Genomic DNA, 21,103 nt, shown 5'->3' with positions numbered 1-21,103 from the left:
GTAATCTGAACAATTACTTGGCATTTTGTAACTGTTCAATAAAAGTAGCTGTCATCATTAAAATGTAGATATTCAGGATAAGGAATTGGAAGTTTCTTTTTTAGGAAAGTACAGGAAGGGTCTCATAAGTCCGTCTGACCCATTAAGCACAGTCTCCCAGGACAGGATTATAAAATACCAGAAAAGATGTCCTGTCATGAGAGTAGCCTGTTGGGATCACCAATGCCCCTGTAGTCTTGGTCTGTGAACTCTTTGCTCATGCATTCATGTTCCATTTAACATTCGTACCTACATAAAATCAGTGCCCTATAAATTTCTTGTGAAAATGAGAAGCAGAGAGCAGGTAAAGCACTCAAGAACCCCTCATTTTTCACGGCTGTTGGGTGTTAATTTATCAGTACTCATGAACATCATTAATGGTTTCAGGCAACTTGTGACAGCTGGTTCGTTACAGCCCTAAATCAACCTTACTAAGTTAAATTTTGGAGGCTTGCCACAGAGGCTGGTTAAACCTGTCACTAACTCCTCATTTAATATTTTAATAGGCGTCCTTGGCATGGGAGCGGGTTGCCTGGACTCACTCTCCCCTCCGTAGAGAGGGAGGGGGTTCAGCAATGTCACCACACATTTCCTCATCTTGTCTCAAGCACTCGAGAAACGGGGCTTTGAAAAGGTCAAACCAACACAGAAGAGAAGTTTATGCAAAACCTCAAATAAAAACATGATGAAAGTGCATAGACAATGTTTAGCACTGGCAGCTCATAAAACCCCGCTGTTAACTCGTTGACATGTCAACAGATCCCCTTCCCAGAACTTTCTCAGGAATACGGGATGAGTAATAATAACAGTGGAGAGTGCCATTGCCATCATCTCCGTTGGTCTGTGTGTCAAGGCTGATGTGGCCTCCGTCAAACGGATGAAGAGAATGCTGATGTGTTTGGCCCAGCCTCTATATGTGTCTTTTTTCCACTGGGCAGAGGAAGAAGAGGCCTTTTACATAGCAGATGGTACCCATAGCATATTCCTCTGTGGTAACCTGATGCCATATATTAGTAACCTGATGCCATATAGGAGAGGTTAGGGTAAATGCTATAATAACTCTTCCTGTTGCCACATATTCTACTACCTGAGAGGAAATCATATTTAGAGGTGGACATCAGCTACATGGGTATGTGCTTCAAAAAAGATGTCTTGGAATTAGGTACTTGAGTTCAGCATCTTCATCTGCTATGTTCACGCAAGTGACCTTGGTCTGATTGCTTCCCTTTGTTGAACCTCAGTTTTTCCTTGTGCCATGGAAACCACAACTCTCAGTTGTGCCTATGGGGACCATTTTTACTCAAACCTCCACATAAGAGAAAACCAAGCCCTGCTCTTCTGCTAACAGAACATAAGGATGAAATGACTCCTAAAAACATTTTCTATACCCGTAGACCAGCATCTTGCTTGATCATCGTCAGAGCATCTTCCTCCTGCAAAAGATGGGAAGAAATACAGAAACCCACAACTGGACAATGAGCAGAGAGTGAGAAATGTTATAACACTTAGTCTTGATGTCTCCATTCCTGAATTTGAAGGAGTTAGTCCTTATGGGCTCAGCTGAGATGACACAGAAGAAGTAGAATCAGAAAATGCCTTCTGCTAGATACCCATTGGTGTAAAGGGTAATCCTTAGGTGAAATGGGAGGAACCAACCTTGCAGTGAAACCCCAGACTGCTCCCATAAGCAGCACATAAATATAACTCAAAACACAAATCCTGTCAGCTCTCAGAGAACATTGGTTTTTACACATATGAGAGGTTAGGGGACAACTTGCACGCACACACACACACACTCACACATACAACACACTAGCCTGATTGTGTTTATAAAAATAAGATTCTCTTAAAATACTGATCTGCTCCTAGCAACAGAGATTACAGAATTACAGAAAAACTGGCTTCCAAGCAAAAATTTCTAGGTAATCTTTACCAAGTGGGATATTTTAAATCTAATAATTAGATTTTATCCAAATCAAGATATAATACATCTTGATGCTAAGTTTATATATTTCCTCATTACTGTAAAATTTTACATTGTCACAAAGCTAACATATTAGCAATAAAGAATTATATTAGAGTTATTCCTGCTTGAGTCATTTATGCTACATTACACAGTAATAGTGAAATTTATTTTTGTGGACAAATATTTAAGTGTCTATAAAATTTAGTGTATTGTGTAGATTTTTTTCCTTCTGATTATGGTCTCTAGTCCTCTGGATTAGTAGTTAAATAAACACTAAAATTGTGAATTATTAACATTGAATAAAGCTTTTATCTTCCTTATTAACCTACAAAAAAAAAAAAAGCAGACAAATGACTGTCTCAGTCACCTCTGTTAAAGGGAGACAGTTTACCAGCATTTCTTGACCTGTGGGTCACAACCCCTACCAGAGTCAAATGACGTTTTCACAGGGGTTGCCTAAAACCATCGTAAAACACTGGTATCTACATTATCATTTATAACAGTGCAAAATTACAGTTATGAAGTATCAAGAAAAATAATTTTATAATTGGGAATCACTACAACTTGAGGAACTATATTAAAGGGTCCCAGCATAAGGAAGGTTGAAAACCATTGTTTTAGATCATTGTAAGGACTTTTGAAGATAACTAGAAATTAAGAACAGGTTCCACAGTCTTTCCATGGCAGGTGCAAGGTAATAAAGAATGAGAGGAAGGGAATTAGAACCATTGGGTTTGTCACTTAGACAAGATACAGCACCAGAGACTCTGCAATATGCAAGACTTTCAACCCCCACTTGAGACACAAAGTTCATAAAGTTAGATTCGTTTTTTTTTTTTTTTCATCTCAAACTTGTGTTAACTTCTGGGAACTTGAAAATAAAATGAATAAAATGCATGCCCTGTCACTGCTGAAGCATGCATGGTGGTTCTGTTGAACTTGTCCATATTGGGTTTCATGGTCTAAGTTGATCGGGGAGACTGACCAGGTCTTTTCCTCAAGAGGGCGACAGATCTCATTACAGATGGTTGTGAGCCACCATGTGGTTGCTGGGAACTGAACTAGGATTTTTGGAAGAGTAGGTGGTGCTCTTAATTGCTGAGCCATCTCTCCAGTCTGGGAACATAACCTCTTGAGATTCAGAAGTTCTGGGTGATGCTCTTGTTCAGCTATCAGCCACTGAGTCCTGTGAGCAACTGAGAACTGAGTATAATGACATTCCTGCCTCCTATTAATCTGTGCTTTCCTGGACTTCCTATTTTCCTTAAGCCGAGTCTTCCTGTTTTAAAAGACTCAAGTTTTTACAAAATTCATGAAAGAATCTCCTGATTGTTCAATATAATTTGAGGACAAAAAAAAATCCACTTTTCAGATGCTAGAGACCTGTTTTAAATCTTTTGAGTGTAACTAAGCTTTGTGGAGTCTCTCTATCAGATCATATTCTTGTTACTCAAACAGTAGAGCTTTTTCCTGATAGAAGAAGAAAAAGGAGAAGAGGAGGAGGAGGAGAAGAAGAAATATGCTGGGTGTGGTAGTGCACACCTTTAATTCCAGAACTCAGGAGGAAGAGGCAGGTGGACGTCTGTGAGTTCAAGGCCAGCCTGATCTACTTAGTGAGTCTGAGGGTACTTGGCTGTGTAGAAAGACACTGTCTCAAAAAAACAAAAAAAACAAACAAACAAAACAAAAAACAAAGAATACAAAACTGGTAACTAGATTCAACCGAGTTACTATGTTTCTACAGATATTAAAATATTAACATACAGCAAAGTAAAGGTTCTTCAAAGCCATATTCTCAAACTCTTGCATACCATAGAATAATTTTGACTCTGTTGACTCTTATGAAAGATACCCAAAATTTTGGAAAAATTTGGGTTGAGTCTTTTATCCAAATTGTACAAAAGTAATTAATATCAAATAGCAACAATTTCCATAGCAGAAGATTATTTTATTGTTGAGTTAAAATTGTTCAAATGGTGAAGCCTGGAGAGACCTCTCTAGGCATATAGACACAGGACTAGGAATTTTAGGCCAAACTATCTAATAAAAGAAAATAATTGAAGCCATACCTTAGAAAGAATTAATGTTCAACATGCATCATAAGATTCTTACCAAAAATAAAAATAAAGGTAACATAAGAGACTATATCTTGAGAGTCTACAGCATAGTTGCATGAAGCAGGAAAAATACTAAATAATACTCACATTTTGCCATTAAGATATTAGTAGGCACTGATCCAAAATGACTCTTACATGAACATCGTTTCCCTTTGTAGTTTTAAAATAAGGAATGACATTTGATTATTATAACAGAATCTATAAAATCTTGATTTCTTTCAAATCTGGCCTCTCTCTGATTATATTTGGTACATAGGAAAGAAATAATTTGACCAAAAATACCTAAATAATAGAGTACTTTATGTTTTTTTCTGCAATGCAATTGTCCATTTAACCTCCCCCATGCTAAGACCTAGTTTAAGGGTGAAATATTGGACAAATGCAAATATTAGTCACAAATAACAAGTACAATAACTTCAACATTACAAGCCAACCCTCTTTAAAATTAGAACGAGCCATACTAGATGACATTGTGGCTACAAAATCAAGCTGGCCAAAAGAGAAAAATCAATAAATTTCTCCAAATACTCAAAAACTATTTAATGGGGTAAAAGTGATAGTGGCCAATCTGCAAAGATACAGTTCACGTGCTTAAGGAGCATGACGACAGGCATGGAGGGCTGCCTGTGAGGGGGATGCCTGCCTCCCTCATTAGCAGACTTCTTTCACATGCTCTATTCTCCCGCAAGTGTAGTATTTCTACTATATGTCTCGTGTAAATGTCATACTAGATATGGAGGGTAAGAAAACCGCAGGAGCAAACTCAGATCATGATGCTAAATGAAACTGATTTGATCAAAGTGAACTTTTTTCTAATGGTGTTACCAGCTCTTCTCTCTGACAAAGTGCTCAGTTCACTACTGAAATACAAAGAATGGGCTGCCTAGCCCTGTGGGGCATAAAACAACAGTTGGCCTCTGTCTGCACAGACTATGATACATGGTTGAGAGGAAGAGCTGTGAGCGGAAGTTCTCAGGGGAAAAGCTGCACCTGTGTTAAGGATCGTTTGACTGAACTTTGTGATTGTGAAGCTGGAATATTATAGACTCAGAGGCAAATTATTGTTTGCTATCTTTTGTCTGCATTTTAACCACTCACTGGCCACCTCTGCTTCTAATATTCTTTCAAATATCAAGTAAAACCTTTGGAATATCTGAACTTAACATAACATTAGCTTCTTCAAACTCCAAAGTTAAGCATGTCATCAAATAATATCTAAAACTCACTTTGCTTTGGGTGAGAATAAATGATCTCTTACTCCCCTTGAGGTGTTCCCTTGGAGGTGATATTTGTGTTTGAGGTTTATATTGAATTGACAGAAGACTCTAATGCTGCACTTTGGACAACTCTGGGTAGCCTGACATGCTATGACTTCCCTGAAAATTTTCCTACCAGATGCTGACTTGAGGAATGAATGAAAGGATAAACACGGTCAATCAGCATACCTATCAGTTCACACAGTCCGGGGAATAAAGTTGTGTGTATGGGCTCCTTAGACCTTAAGACTGCTTTTGATTTTTTTTCTTGATTTGGTCAACAAGTTTTCTTTTGAACTTGAATATTGTATTTCATTTGGGACCAAAAAGGACCATCTTTTTACGAGTATAGAAAGTTAGAGTGCAGTGGACATAATAAAAAAGTCAAAACTTATGATTTTCTAGATTTGAGAGATTTTTAATTGTAGAAATCCCATTTGAAATATCATTTTTATAGGACTCTTCCTATCTCATAACTCACTGGGCCGTTCTCTGAGACAGGTGAACTATGGGGTGAAGAAGACTTTGTCAGACTCCTGGGCTCCTCATCCTTTGGCTGTGGGGAAGCCCACTTCAGTCACAGCTCCTGTGCAGAAATCCCCATCCTGAAACGGCAGAGGGTCACTGGTCATTTGAATTTGCACTTGACTGAAGGAGTCACAGGACATGCAACTTTTAGTTTTAAGCCTGGTTTAAGATTCTCCTGGGATGTGGGACTTTCATTGCCTACATCAGAAAATTTCCAGATGAATAGTAATGAGTTGATCAGTCCAGGATTACATGACTCCGGTTCTTGGCTTCAGGAGTGTGGAGTAGGCAATGTCCACAATAGCAGTCTCAAGCCTCTCTAATAGCTTGGCTGGAAAGGTGGTCCAACAAGGGCACCAGAATCTTGCTAATTACACCTTTTCACTGATGGAACTAAAATTTGATTTGGAGCCTTGGCAAACTGCTGAGAAGATGACACCAACCAGAGGTACCCAGAAAAGGCCAAGAAGGTAAAACATGTTCTAATAATGGACAAGAACTAAGGATCAATTGGTGGAGCCCTCTGCTGGTGGGTCACAACACAGCCAAGGGGTGATTTGAATTCGGAAAGCCATCAGTTTCTGGTCCTGAGTCTGTGATGCCTGATGACTTTCCATGCTGCTCTACTAAATGCCAGAGATTCCTTCTTTCCATCTTCACATTTCCATTTCATAAACAGTTCAATTTTCAAGTTAAGGAAAATGAAGTCTGAGATAGGGTCTCATTATGTACCTCAGGCTCACCATCCTCCCGCCTCAGCCTTACAAGTACATATTGGAACTATATTCATATGATACCTATAATTATTTTCTTTGGTTTCACCTAGTGTAGAGGCAAGAAGAAGGGGGTTATTTGTTTGCTTTATGCCTACTGTGTGTTAGGTACTTTACATAGTTCACTACATATACCTATGGCTTCTTAAATACATTGTAGTTTTTCAGCACACACAATGAGGTACCTTCACAGAGGCTCGGTAACTTGACCTTGGTTCTCTGTGAATGGGGTTTCGATTCCAATTAGCCTCATTGCAATGCTTTATACTCTAACAAAATGTAAAGATTACTCGAGTGGCTCTGGGCACCAAGAGAAGTCTGTGACAATGTTTGGTAATTCCTTTTAAAAAATAGACATGTTGGTGGACAGTGGACTCTGTGGTTAATCTCCAGACCTCCAGCAGCAAGTTCATCTCTTGTCATCTCCATCTGTCTCCATAGCCCTGACCTTGGTTCCATTTGTCACATGGTTACTTCCCTTCGATTCTTCAGAATTCTTTTTAAATTATACTAAATTTTAATTTCCTTTTTGAAGTTCCTACTCCCTCCTCTCTTCCCATTCCCTCCATATACCCTCCCACCCCACCCCCATCTAATCCTCAGAGACTGTAAGGCACATTGCTTTGTGGAAGGAGCAAGGCCCTTCCTAATATATAGGGAGGCTGAGAAATGTATACATCCAAGGAGAATAGGTTCCCCAAAAGTCAGTACATGCAGTAGGGATAAATCCTGGTGCCACTGGTCATGTGTTCCATGGGCTGGTTGCTGGCTTCCATTGCCTGGTTTATCCATATCAACTATGTTTCAGTTAAGGAACATGTCACTGTGTCCTTCACTGTAAGACTTGGTATTTTCTGTGGGCCAAAGTTACATGTCTATCTTTTCCTTTTTCCTCAACATCATGGCCTTGACCAGACTCATGATAGATGACTCAGTGAACCCCTTCTTCAGAAACCTTCTTTGATCCCCATGTCCAGGTAAAGTATGCCTTTTAGGTGCCTTTCTAGCATCCTGCTCATCTCTTATCCCATTTATTGCTTCTTCTTTTCGCCTACCATAAGGCAGGGTTTTGTCCTGTGCACCACTGTGACCCATCAGTACCAGGTACAAAGTAGGCATTCAATAACTTATCATGGGATAAGTTAATTCATGCATGTTTAAAACCCACAGCCATAAACAGTAGTCAGTTCCTCCAAACCCAGAAGCACACCCAGAAGTTATAATCATAATCTTGCTTAGTAGCCAGCAGATCTTCATCTGCCCATCTACACTGTTTTATGCAATTCTCAGACTGGATAGAGGGCATTCTCTTTTCCTCCTGAAGAGCTGACAGAGAAGTTAGATCACTTTCCGAAGTCATGCAGAATCAGAACTAAGATCTGAAGCTTGTATCCTTACACACTCCTGCTGTGAATCCAACAAGTCAGAGAAGGGGAAAATAAAACGTTCTCATTCCCCCACTTCCTTGGGAGCAAAGCCATGGGTCACACAGGCCTGGAGCAAGAGGGCAGTCTGCATTCAGAGTGGATGCTGGGACAGCTGCTGGACGCAGGCCTGATTCTGTGAGCCTCCCTCTGCCTGCATGGAAATCAGGCCCTGGACCTGTTTGTCAGCATTTCTTGCTCCACCCTCACAATCTTTCCTGGGAGTCTGGAGTAGAACCAGCTCTGTTTTTCACAATCCCCTTTCTCCCGTTACCCAGGAATGGTGCAGGGTTGTTTCATGTTCTGTTTTTCCAAAAGCTTTGGGGCTCCCCCTTGGCGGGCCTCTTTCCCTTCCCTCAGTAAGGTTGAATTCCCTGGTGGTAATCCTAATTATAAGCATATGGGGCTGCTTTCAGCTACCACCCGACTTGCAAAAGGCAAAAAAATAGAAAGCTTTTTTTTTCTTTTCTGGAATACATTTTCTGTCAAAGGGTAGTTTCAGTGGACAGAAAAGTGATTGTCAAACACATTCTTGGGGCAGATTTGCATGCTAAGCACAAGTTCGAACCAGGTAGCCATGTCAGGCAATTACTGCATCAGCAGAACAGAGTTTTATGGCTTAATGTGATGGTCACAGGATTTGAATCTCAGAGACTTTTTGGCTTGTTAAACATTAATAGGGAAGTAAAAACTACACAAAAATATCCCATGATCTTTGTAACTCTGGCCAGGAGGGTTTTTTTTTTTTTTAAATTCAAACATTTATGTAAACAATGTTGATTATTTAACTTACTGTAGCCTCTGCCTCAGATTCTTCTCTGGGAGTAACTTAAGCAAGCTTCACTTACTTTCCCCCACTTCCCAATAGCTTACTCTAAGTTGGGTGCTTAACATGCGGGCCTTTGGGGGGCATTCGAGATCTAATGTAATAATACACCACACGCTGATGTGGTGTAAGCTGAGGTCTTCCACACTGGCTTCTCTGCCCTTTTCTGCCCAGGTCTCAACAGTTGTTAGCTTCTTCTTTCACTATTTGGAATCCAGTCTAGCTTCAGGTTTGCTGGGTGAACGCTGGATTGTTCATCTTTTCCAGAAAGGCACCTTAATAACAGTTTTCTTGTATTGTTTCTGACAGGGTCATAGTTTGTTGAAGTTGAAAGAGACCTTTGAAACTGTGTAGACTGAGAGGTTCTCTAAGTTTGAAATTTTTAAACAAAATTTTATTTTTCTACAGAGTTTTTAAAATTCTTTGTGTTAATGGTTGCAAACATTTTTAAAAGAAAGGGTGTTTAAGGGCTTCACTTCTCACACAAACTGAACTGTATCCCATCGGTCTAAGGAACAGTATTCCAAAGGCAAAATACTAAGCTCCTTGAAAAGTTTATTTTCCCTTTTGTAATACATAGATCTGGGCTGGAATCTTTCTGGAATCAAGGTAAGGCATATCACTATACAGGAAAAACAGATCCTGTATTTTGTCTTTTGTCTGCTCTGACCCCACACCAAACATGAGTGTTTCCCTTACCTCGGGAGGCATGGGCAAGCAAATCAAGAGCTCTGCGGAAGTGGGGAGAAACTGGGTGGCCACCAGTCTAGTTTAGCCTGACACTGTCTACCTAGAGATGGTATAGACCCCATAGGCTGAGGATCCCATTCCCAAGACTGACCCTCTCCCCACTTCAGGTATCAGCCTCAAGTATTAATCTGTTTGAATGCTGGATCATTCATCTTTTCCAGAAAGGCACCTTAATAACTGTTTTCTTTTATTGTTTCTGACAGGGCAACCATCTCTAATTTGGGGCTAGCAACCATTTCTAATTTGGGGCTCTCACAACCTGCTCCTTTGGTTTGAGTAATTTGCTCCAGGGGCTCCTGGAACTCAGGGAAATATGCTTACTGATTTTTCTCTCAAGGATATATTTAAAAATATGAACAAACAAAAGGCTAGATAAAGAGATAAGAGGAGATGCCTGGCAGGCTCTCCAAGCACAGAAGTTCCTGTCTACCTGAGTTGGGGAGAGTCTGCCTCCCAGCATGGGGATATGCTTGCTTCACATTCTTGGAAGTCTCCATGTGTTTCTCTCTCCTAATTCTTCAAAAACGATAGATTAAACCACTGGCCATGGACGATCAATTTACCCTAAGAGTTTTTTTTTTTTTTTTCTGTTTTCAGAGTTTGGGGAATTCCGTTGGCAGCCCCAACTTTCTCATCTTCCCTTGGTGTTTACAATGGCCAGCCCCCATCTTGAAGAGTACTTGATATCAGTCAGGGATTAGTCAACTCAACAGCATCTAAGAAGACATTAACTCTTGACTTTGAAGAGTATAAAGACTTTAGAATGTATATGCCACGAAATGAGGACGAAGTCAACACACATTCAAGTCAGAGCAAAGATTAGAACCTGACTCTCACTGTCTCTGGCCCAAGGCGTTCTGCAGGTTAAGCAGCTGACATTTTGGACCACATCACTCTTTGCCATGGTGGGTCTGTCCTGGACATTGTCATCTATTTAGTAATATTCTTGATCTCAATCCACTGAATGTCTGGAGTTCCCCAAAGCAGTGACAACCAAGACTGTCTGCCTGCAAGCAGCCAGTAGTTGCCAGGGTGAGAACTGATACTCTGCTCTAAGTCTCTCCCATACCCAGCTATATATGAACTTATTTTCACTTTTGTCACTGATGACCAAAGCAAAAGAAACAATTTTAATATGAATTACCTTTCAACTGAAGAAGACTTTGGGGGGAGGTAAATAGTGAAAAAAAAAGTCATGCAAAGTGACTGTGTGGAAGTCTATCTGGGTGTGCCCTTGAGAGGAATGTTGGGAAATCAGCTCACAGGGCCCTACCAGATGAGTTGATGGACACAGCAATAACAAGCCCTCCATTTTTATTTTGTTAGCTAGGAACTTTGTACATACAATCTCATTTCTTTTTTTTTTCTGATTTTCAATTATCCTAGGTAGGTGCAAGTTAGATATCCACAAACTTATTAAAAATAAGGAACTAAACTGCCCTCAGGATATGTACATGTAGCATGTATGAGACATGAGTAAATTTTATGTTTAGACTTGGAGGGCCCCATATCCATGATATCTCACTAGGTATAGACAAATATTCCAAAGCATTAAGAACGATAATAATAAAACATAAACCCCATACATTTTTGGTCCCAAGCATTTTAGCCTATTCTTTTATTCTCCTTAAAAATACTTTTAACTTATCACAGAAGGAAAAGGGATTCATTTTGACATATTCATGCATAAATGTCAGAATGCTTTGTTCTTCTGTATCGTCTTCCCTCACTCTCTTCCTTCACTCTCATCCTCCCTCGCTTTCGTCCCCTTCCTGCCATGGTCCCCCTCAGCCCCGTATTTTATGACTCTCTCTTTTTGTTCCTGTTTCACTCCCTTGAGATTTCTTCCTCTTCTCTTGTGGGCCCCTTTCTACCTTCAAGAGCCCCCATATGCATATTCATAGAGCTTTAAGCATAGCTTATGGATATTAGAGAAAATGTTGTTTCCTTTCTAGATCTGGCTGTTGTCACTTAACATAATGATCTTCTGTTCCAGACCTTTTTTTTTTTTTTTTGCAAATGTCATATAATTTTCTTTATAGTGTAATATAATCCAATAGTGGATATGTTTCACTTTTTTTCTTTATCCATTCATCTGCTGGTGAAAATTCTTAGCTAGACCACTTCTTAGCTACTAAATAGTTCAGCAACAAATATGGATGCATAAGCATATCTGTGGTATATTGACTTACAATCCTCTGGAAATATACCCAGAAGTGACATTGCTGGATCACATAGTTGTTCTATTTTTAGTGTCTTGTGAAACCACCATACTGATTTTGATAATGTCATCAATTTAAAGTCAACCTGTATTTTTATTTTCAATTTAGTCAAGGAAGACACTGAGACCCAAAAATATCAAAAACTCCCAGTTAGGAAATGGATAGTTAACCAGAGCTGCTTAGTAGTCTCTATGCTGTGGCTTCTCTGTGTCTGAGTTTCAGAAGACATCATCATACTGGCTCAGGCTGGTCAAGTCTTTGAACTGTGTTTATGAATGAAATTTTATAGATCTGTGAGGTTTCAGGCCCCATTAACACCATAATTTTGAGATCTCTAAGGAGGCTTCTAAAATCTCAAGTGTATTCCCCACTTCAGTTCATGAGGCACATTTCTCTTTCTGGATATCCATCTTCCACACCCAGTAATTCAGTTGCCCATGTTCCCATCCCATTCATCACAGGGTTTTTCACTTTATCCCTCATATCTGTATCAAGCTCCCCAAGCTTATGGATCTTGTTCTTTGGGATCTGATCCATGTGCTGTATTTCCTATGAAATCCTCCTGAGCTAGGCCAGACTTTCTGCAAAACCCTTTCCTCCTACTCTGCCCATACAGTTCCGAGACTCTAACTCATGCATAGTTACTGGCCTTGTCATGAAAGCACACATTGGCTGGCTTTTCCCACACACACTCCTAAAGACAAGAAACTTGAGTCTGATCTTAGAGTTGCACTTCCTAGCTAATCCTTCTTGACTGTGCTATTAAGCCTTCCTGAGATCTAGTTTCCTTATGTTGAACAAAAAGGATGAAGACATTCACTTTGTTGGTTGCTGCAAGGATTAAACAAGAGGCTAGAGTGAAGACCTTTATAAAATGCAAAACTCATCATAGATTTTTCTATCACAATGACCACTACAACCATAAAAAAATTTCACACTCTGTATATGACATTATCACCAAATGCTTCCGGATTTATTGATTGGAGGTCACTGAGGCCAGGTAGTGCCAGCAGGTTCTTTGTTCTGGGTGTGGCTGGCTGCTAAGGAGTCAGTACTCTTACAGGCTAACAGGAACATGAGTGCTCATAACAGGTAGAAACTACATTGACACTCAGAGGATTTCCCTGCTGTATAATCCTCTCTTGTTTGAGTACAGTTGGAATCGGTCTTGTTTCAAGCTAATAGAACAAGCAGGACAAAGCTTATATAGGCTGGACGTTACTCCTTATGAGAAGAGAGGTCACTATTGTTCTATGGATTTTGAGGATGGGAGCTGGCCCATCGTAAGAGGGAAGACAGGAGGGAACTGCAGGGACTTCACTGTGTCATCTTGAATATCACATCTTCCTTAGCCCATCTGAAGAGACCCAGAGACGATATTTGTCTCCCACTCATGCACCAGAGGTATTTCATCCTAACCAAAAGAGCCCCAGGCGATCCAAGCCTGAGGAACTTGATAAACCACTGCATTTCTTTCCTCAATATAAAGGCCCCGAAGCCATTGCTTATTTCCTGTTGGCTCTTTGCCAATCACTTCTCTTCAGATCATACTAGGTGTTTCCCCTCTATCTGGTGAGGAAATGGAGGTAGTACCTGGGATGGTACTGGTTTAGGGGCAGGTCCAGTAAACAGGTGAACAATGGGATCTCAGACTCTCTATGCAATCTTCCTTGTTAAGTCCCTATCATGTGGCCAGTCCAGTGGGAGGGGATGGTGGCTGGTGGCCATAGGCAATGCCCACTTTGTTGGACTGGTATCTGTACCCATGTGACTGTACTATAAATACTATTATTCTTAGTTCAATTAGAGTTGGTGATAGGTCTTGATTCAGTGTTGAGAGGGGTGTGGGAGGTGGATACAAAGTGAGGCTCACAGGCATTTTTGTTGGTGGAAGGATTTAAAAGCAGATGGTGGGAAACAGCCCCAGAGCTGTTTAAAATGTGTGTCCAGTCAAAGCACTTCCTAACATCCTAGTGCATAGCTGTTCAGAAGACAAGGGAGAAGGAGGGGTTAGTCACCCCAGGGGTTCACAGAGGTTGAGGGAGTCAGCAAGAGGCCTTACTCTGGGTTTGTTTGGTCCAGGCTGATAGCAGCTGTGGACAAACTGACAGGAAACAGGTTTAAGAAGAGCACAACACTGACGAGAACAACAGAGAAGGCCGATTGCTCCTGAGAATGCTGGGAACGTCAGGAACGTAGGAAGGCCTCTCATTAAGGCTACCGCTGACAGCTGCACATGGCCTCCAGTCAGCACAACAGTATCAATGTCAGATGCCAGAACAAGCTGAACTCCCTTCCTCGTGTTTCCTATTCTCATGTAGCTTGAAGAGAACATAGGTCCTCCAGGCCCAGGGTCTAGACTTGGCATCGAGTGAAGACATGGGAAGCCAACAGATCCATAAGGATCTTAAGACAGCAGGAATTTATTTCAGAAAACAAGGAGATGGTAGAGTTGGGTAGAAAACTTTCTTGTCAGGCTACTTTTGGAGCACCAGTCTCCCAATAATGACATGAAAACTTTCATTAATTATGAAAGTCTGGCCTTTAGCTTAGGCATGTCTCCAGCAAGCTTGTATAACTCAGATTAACCTGCTTCTATTAATCTATGTTCTGCTATGTGGCTTTTACCTTTCCTCAGTACAACGCTCTGACTTGCTTCAAGTCTGCTGGTACAATTCATGCTGCCTAGATTCCTCCTCCTCTTCCCCATCTCTCCCCAGAAATCCCACGTGTCTTCTCCTGCCTAGCTAGCTATTGGCCATTCAGCTCTTTATTAAACCAATCATAGTGACACATCTTCACAGTGTACAAAAAATTATCCTACATCAGAGCTGTAAGATCTTCATGGGTCCAGAAGTTCAGGATCAGCAAGCATGTTGGATCTTTAGTGGGACCCCTGGTGATTTCCAAGAGCAGATAGAGCAAAGTGAGTGAGGTGAAGGATTAGTAATGTCTGTCAAGAATCCAGCTACATTCCATTTGACTTCTTGTTTTGTTTTGAGATAGAGTCTCATGTACCCAGGGTGGCCTTGGAACCACTATGTAGTATCAGGAAAGACCATGTACTCCAGACCCTCCTGATTCTACATACTTTCTAATATTTGGGATTATACATATGAATCCCATGCCAGTTTACACTAGGTTTGATCCTTGCTGAGGATCAAACCCAAGGCTCTATGCATGCTAGGCAAGTGCTCTACACTCTGAGCCATATCCCAGCCATCACTGGCATCTTCACTTTACAAACATATATGCAAAAGGTGAACAGAGATCAAGATGTTAAATGACAGTACACGTGAGAGATGCCCACAGGCTGGCTCTCATTCTAATCAGTTTCCTGCTCTTACTGAGAACTCATCCACTAGTTAACACATTTTAACAAACACTGTAGCACGCACTTACTGATAGGGCCTCTATGTTAGCTCTGAGCCTATAATATGAATGTGGATTTTAGTCTGATTTGTTTTTCATAAGATCCTTGGTTAAGTCCTGAGACTATTTTTTTTTAAATTTCTTGGATTGTACCATGAATGGTACTATGTATTAGCAATTGTCTTAGTCACTTTTCAAATTCGAAACAATTGGTTTCACATAGTAGATAAGACACTTGATCTTGATAGCTCAAGATCTATTTTTACCTTTAACTCACAGACATAGGATGCTATTTACATTCTCTACACCTTTGCTTTACCATCTCTAAAATGGGAGTAGTAATATCATTACTCATATAATCTTGTTGCAAGAATTAAATTAAAGAACCTTTAAAATACTGTTGAAGGCTGTGCTTGTAGCTTAGTATAAAGCACTTACCTAACATATACAAATCTCTGGGTTTGACCCCCAGCATCACCAAAGAACAAATAAAAAACAAACAGCAAAACAGTGTCTAGTATATAATTGGTGCTTCACAAATGTAATGTATTATTGCAAATCTGACCATTAGAATAACGTTATAATTTAGATATGAACAGTGTTCCCATTGTAAGAACAAATCATCTGTATGTGATTTACGCCTCTGAGACTGATTGACTATGTGCTCCTAGGCCTCAATTTCTCAACCATCAAGTGGGTTAGCAAGCAAACCTAGAGTGCTAGAATAGTTAAGTAGAGTATCTATGTGCCTAGAACAAAGTGGGCATTGATCAACAGTACTTAGCATCATAGCTATCATTTTCACCATCATCAGCATCGCCTGGGAAAGTGAAGGACATAGGAATATGAACTCTGAAGATGGAGAAACCTTGGCTTATTTCTAAACAACACACAGGTTCTTCTGTCTTGCATCATAGAGCAGCTCTTCCCCTTCAGCCACCTGTCTCAACAACACCTCATTTTCAATACTGTCAAAATGAAACTCCCTATTTCTCTCAAGTCCCCTGGTGATCAAGTGAATGCTTCTCTCAGGGAACAGTGCTTAGATAGTGGAGATGCCCTCGGGTCTGGCCAGAGTCTTTGCTATGTCTTAAATACCCTACACACCACTGTTCCATTTCTAGATGAAGGTGCCATTACCTCGTTTTGGATAGTTGTAACATGCTTCTAAGAGGCCTCTGCATACTCTTCTCCGTGACTTCTACAGCTGTGCCAAAGAGATTTATGCAAAATGTGCCCCTCCTTTCACACCTTTTCTTTCTTGATCAGCCTACCTTGAACTCACACTTGGAGCCATCTAGAGTGGTTAGAATGAAGAGCACACTCTTGAACATGGCCTGTGACAAAGACAGCCATGGTGAACACTGTTACATCCCTCTGTAGTCTCTGAGGCTCACCTGTCTTTCACCTGTTGTGCTCTCTGCACCCCTGGATTTTCTCATGTGTTTTGTTTGTTTGATCATTTGTTTATATGAGATAAGGTTACTTGGCAGTCCAGCTTGATCTGGAACTTTTTTTTTTGGAGCCCAAGATAGCCTTGTGTCAATCCTCCTGTCTCAGCCTCCCAATACTGAGATTACAGACATGCACCCCCACATTGCTGCATGCAACTGACTGGTAAGGATGGGTCTGTCCCCTTGAGCCTCATTCATTTAACTTTTATTATTCAAACTTCAGCTCCCATTAAAGCACACAGGGATTTAATTCAGCAACAGTATTTGGAGATAAGAAACGACACATTATTTTCTTTAATATCAGGGAGGCTAGAAATTTCATTTTCATTCTTTTTTTACTTGATGGTCATGGTTTTTCTACGCAAAGCTCACTTTCCCAACTCAGCAGGTCCTTTCCTCCATAATGTACTTTGGGGAAAGTACTGGGACTAAGCCAGTTCCTGGAGCCCACTGCCCAGATTCTCACAGGTCCTGACACCACGTTATAGATAACCAAGGAGAAAGGTACTAAGGAACTGCATCTCCCTTCCAAAAGGGCATTGCTTCCTCCCGAAGAGGGGTGTATTGATTCTGCACTTCCAAACCCTTTCCTTTGCCCCAGCATCTGGGACAACTGATGTCATTGTTTCTTAGTAACCCTCTCAGTTATCTCAACAAATAAAAAAATTCTACCAACCAATCCTTAACCTGTCTATATTTTTAAATTCTTATTATTCTGAGAAATTCATCCATTAGTACTGTATTTACATCATTTCTACTCTCCACCTTCACCTTCCAACTCTTTCTTCACCCCAATTCCCTTTCAAATTCAGGACTCTTCTTTTATAATTATACACACACATACACACACAAATCCATCAAGTCCATTCAGTGTTACTTGTATGTACATGTGCTTAGGGCTGATGACTTGGGACTGGATAGCCGTCTCACTGATTTTCCTTCCCCCACCTACCCTAAAGCCATTAGTTGCCCATAGATATTCATCTAAGACAGGGGTTTTCAACCTATGTGTCCCAACTCCTTTGGGAGTCACATGACCCTTTCATAAGAGTCACCTAAAACCATCGGAAAACACAGGAATTTACATTAAGTTGCATACTACAGTAGCAAAATGACAGTTATGATGTAGCAACAAAAATAATTTTGTTGTTGGAGTCACCACAGCATGAGGAACTGTATTAAAAGGCTGCAACACGAAGAAGGTTGAGAACAACTTATCTAAGGATAGGGCCTTGGGAAATTTCCCGCATCCAAATTGGCATGTTGGCTGATGCGGTCATTATGTGGGGCTTGCTTAGTCAAACATTGCTGAAATTTTATGGGTGCAGCATCCCTGTCATGTCTAGAAGACAATCCATAGCATCAGTTTTTCTAGTCCTCTGCTTTCCTGCTATTGGGAAGGACCTTAGATGTTATTAAGCAGCAGTAGTTTGCCCCCCCCCTTTGAAATATCTTCCAGGACTGGTCATTGTGACTCATGGGCTTTATATCTGGAGAGGACTTATTGCTTTCTCCCTTGGCAGCTTGAGTAGTTCCTTCTGATGCTGTTGGAGCTAGTCCTCAAAGAGGAGGCTTCAAGGTCAATCTCAGCTTGATTTCTCCAAATCTTGTGTTTCCAACTCAGCAATAGGTCTTACCCTCATTTTCTGGGAAGTAACCAAGGGAAATATAAATAATCTATTTTATTTGGGGAGTCCCTTGGGACCCTGACCCCTCTAACAACAACTTGAAGGAAATTTTCCTATTACTGGCACCAGGGTTTTGTAGATAATCTATGGCTGTTTGGAGGAATATAATCACCCAGTGTGGCATAACTCCATTTGGTCAACCCCCACCCCCACTGTGTAAGCTTATATACTTGGTATTGTCTCTCTTTCCTTTCTCCTTTGTTTTACATTTCTTCCCCTTCCCCAGTAAAGTCCTTCTGTTTTCCTTTCATAGCCCTCGTGTCCTACTATCCATCTCCCTAAAGCTCATCCTCCCAATCCCCACAGTACCTATCTTTCCTGGCTTCTGTGGCTACTATAGCTTATATACTCAAATCTGAAGCACCAGAGCTACGATCCACAGATAGGAGAGATCATATGACATTTGGCTTTCTCAGTCTAGGTTACCCTCCCCCCTCAGTATATCTTCTAGTTCTACCTGTGAATATCACGATGTCACTTATCTTCACAGCTGACAGAGGTTTGCATCCAATGGCCTAGTACTATTCTTGCTCCCAGCAGATGTAAGACAGATCTCACACCAGACTCTGACCTAGAATTGCTCTAGGCATTGATTTTTAAAATCTGAAGTAATGTGTTATGCTCTGAATGTGAACACCCCCCCCCACATCTCATATGTTAAGTGCCTGCTCCCCAGCTGCTTGAGAGGCTCTAGAAACTTTGGAAAATGAGGCTTAGCTTTAGGAATTAGGTCTCTTGGGGTGAATGCTTAGGGTATCTTGTGTTAGGTCCTCTCATGTTTTGCAGTCTGCTTCCTGTCAGCCATGAAGTGAACAGCTGTCTTCTCCAACATAGTACCATCATGTCATGTTCTGTCTAAGCATAGGAGGTCAAGTAACCATGGGATGAGCTCTCTGCAATCATGAGTCAAAAGAAATCCTTCCATTCTCAGGCTGTTGCAGTCAGGTATTTCATCATAACAATGAAAAAAAGTCAAGTTTGCAAGATAAAAAGACTTATTGGTTTTAAAATGAAATCCTTCTGAAAGTATTTACGTACATAAATACTTAGGCTTATACATAAATCTTCTAGAAGCATATACAATGGGTCACAAAAGTCACTTTTTAGAGGACAAGCTGTAAAGGTAAAAGTATTCAAAAGTGCTCTTTGTATCTTTTGATTTCTGTAGTACCGGCATGCAATATCTTTCAACTAGAAATTGATTCATTTAAAAAATATAAACAAGTTATTACTTTCTATTATACATTTTCCATTAGCAAGATACAACTAAAGCAGAAAATTAAAATATTTTAATAGACTTGAGTTTAAGTACTACCTACTATATGTACTCAAATTGGTGCCCATGTGTGCCCATTCATCCTCTACAATGACCCTGCAAGGTGGGTGTCATTACATCTATTTTACAGATCATAAAACTGAAACCAATAAGATTGCCAGCCTTGCTCCAAATTGCATGTATATAAACAGCTAAATTAAGGTTAAGATCTGGTTCTGCTTAACTTAAAAGTGTATGGCTTTTCAAAACCACTAAAGCTTCCTTCCAGCATGGAAAGAGAATAGAGGCAATGTAGCTCGATGGACATCACCACTGTATGCAGTGTGGTCTATGACGTCATTTCAGAAACAGAAATAAAGACCATTGAACCATTTCTTCTATGCAAAACATGGGATCAGCTTTCCCTTTTGTCAACTCACCAACACATAGGATGTCCTCATTCTCTGGGATTCCCCAGGCTTGTTCTTCTTTTTGTGATTCTTTTTTTTTTTTATTAAAGATTTCTGTCTCTTCCCCACCACCGCCTCCCCTTTCCCTCCCCCTCCCCCAATCAAGTCCCCCTCCCTCGTCAGCCCAAAGAGCTTGATATTGCACCAATCTTTTAAGATATGCAATCTCCTGTACACTTGGTTGTGTCAACCTGCAAAATTAATGTCTTTTCAAAGTTGTCAAGACAGTTATCAGCTTCTGTACTCCTAACATATCAAAACTGGATTTTAATGTATGTGACAAAGACTGGAAGACATAATAACGTTGGCCACCATGGTTCTGGGTATCTGGAGTCTGATATGAGAGCTCCAGAAGACAAGTGTGTGGAAAGGACATGTGATGTGCAGGGTAGCTGACTGGATGAACAAGATGGAAAGAAGAATTTCTGATCCATGAAATAAGAATAGGGTCAGGAGGAAGACTTTTGGAACTTTTAGGAGCCTCTAAAGAATAGCAGTGACAGATGTATCATACATATTGTATATTCTAGCTTCTGGTTACAATATTGGGCTAGAGCCCACCTCTTGCTCCACTCCCCAGGTCTAGCATAAGAAAAGGTACTCTCAACCTAGCCAGAAAAGTCTCTGTTTCCGTCCAGTGAACAGCGGGAAAGGCAAAGGCTGATAGCTGCTGAAGACGTTGAGACTAAGGGATGAGTGAACATTCAGCCCTAAACAAGTTACTTCCACCATTACCTTTAGGGTTCAGGGAACATTGTGGGATGAGGGCCAAAAGGTAGGAAGAAGGACAGTCAAACCCTAGCCTCTCGACATGACCTAACCAACATAATCTAGAACTCATAGCAGCCACGGGTATTTACATTGGGCCTGCATGAGTTAGGGTTCAATGGTCAGTCATGCATGGAAGAGGGGATCAGGACTCCACCACCCTGACTTCTGAGTGATGAGAAGTCGGGGTGGTGA

This window comes from Alexandromys fortis, unplaced genomic scaffold (assembly GCF_014885135.2).
Source record: "Alexandromys fortis isolate MF-2015 unplaced genomic scaffold, M_Fortis_MF-2015_v1.1 scaffold_0, whole genome shotgun sequence".
In the NCBI taxonomy this organism is placed as follows: domain Eukaryota; kingdom Metazoa; phylum Chordata; class Mammalia; order Rodentia; family Cricetidae; genus Alexandromys; species Alexandromys fortis.
This window is presented reverse-complemented; position numbering follows the sequence as displayed.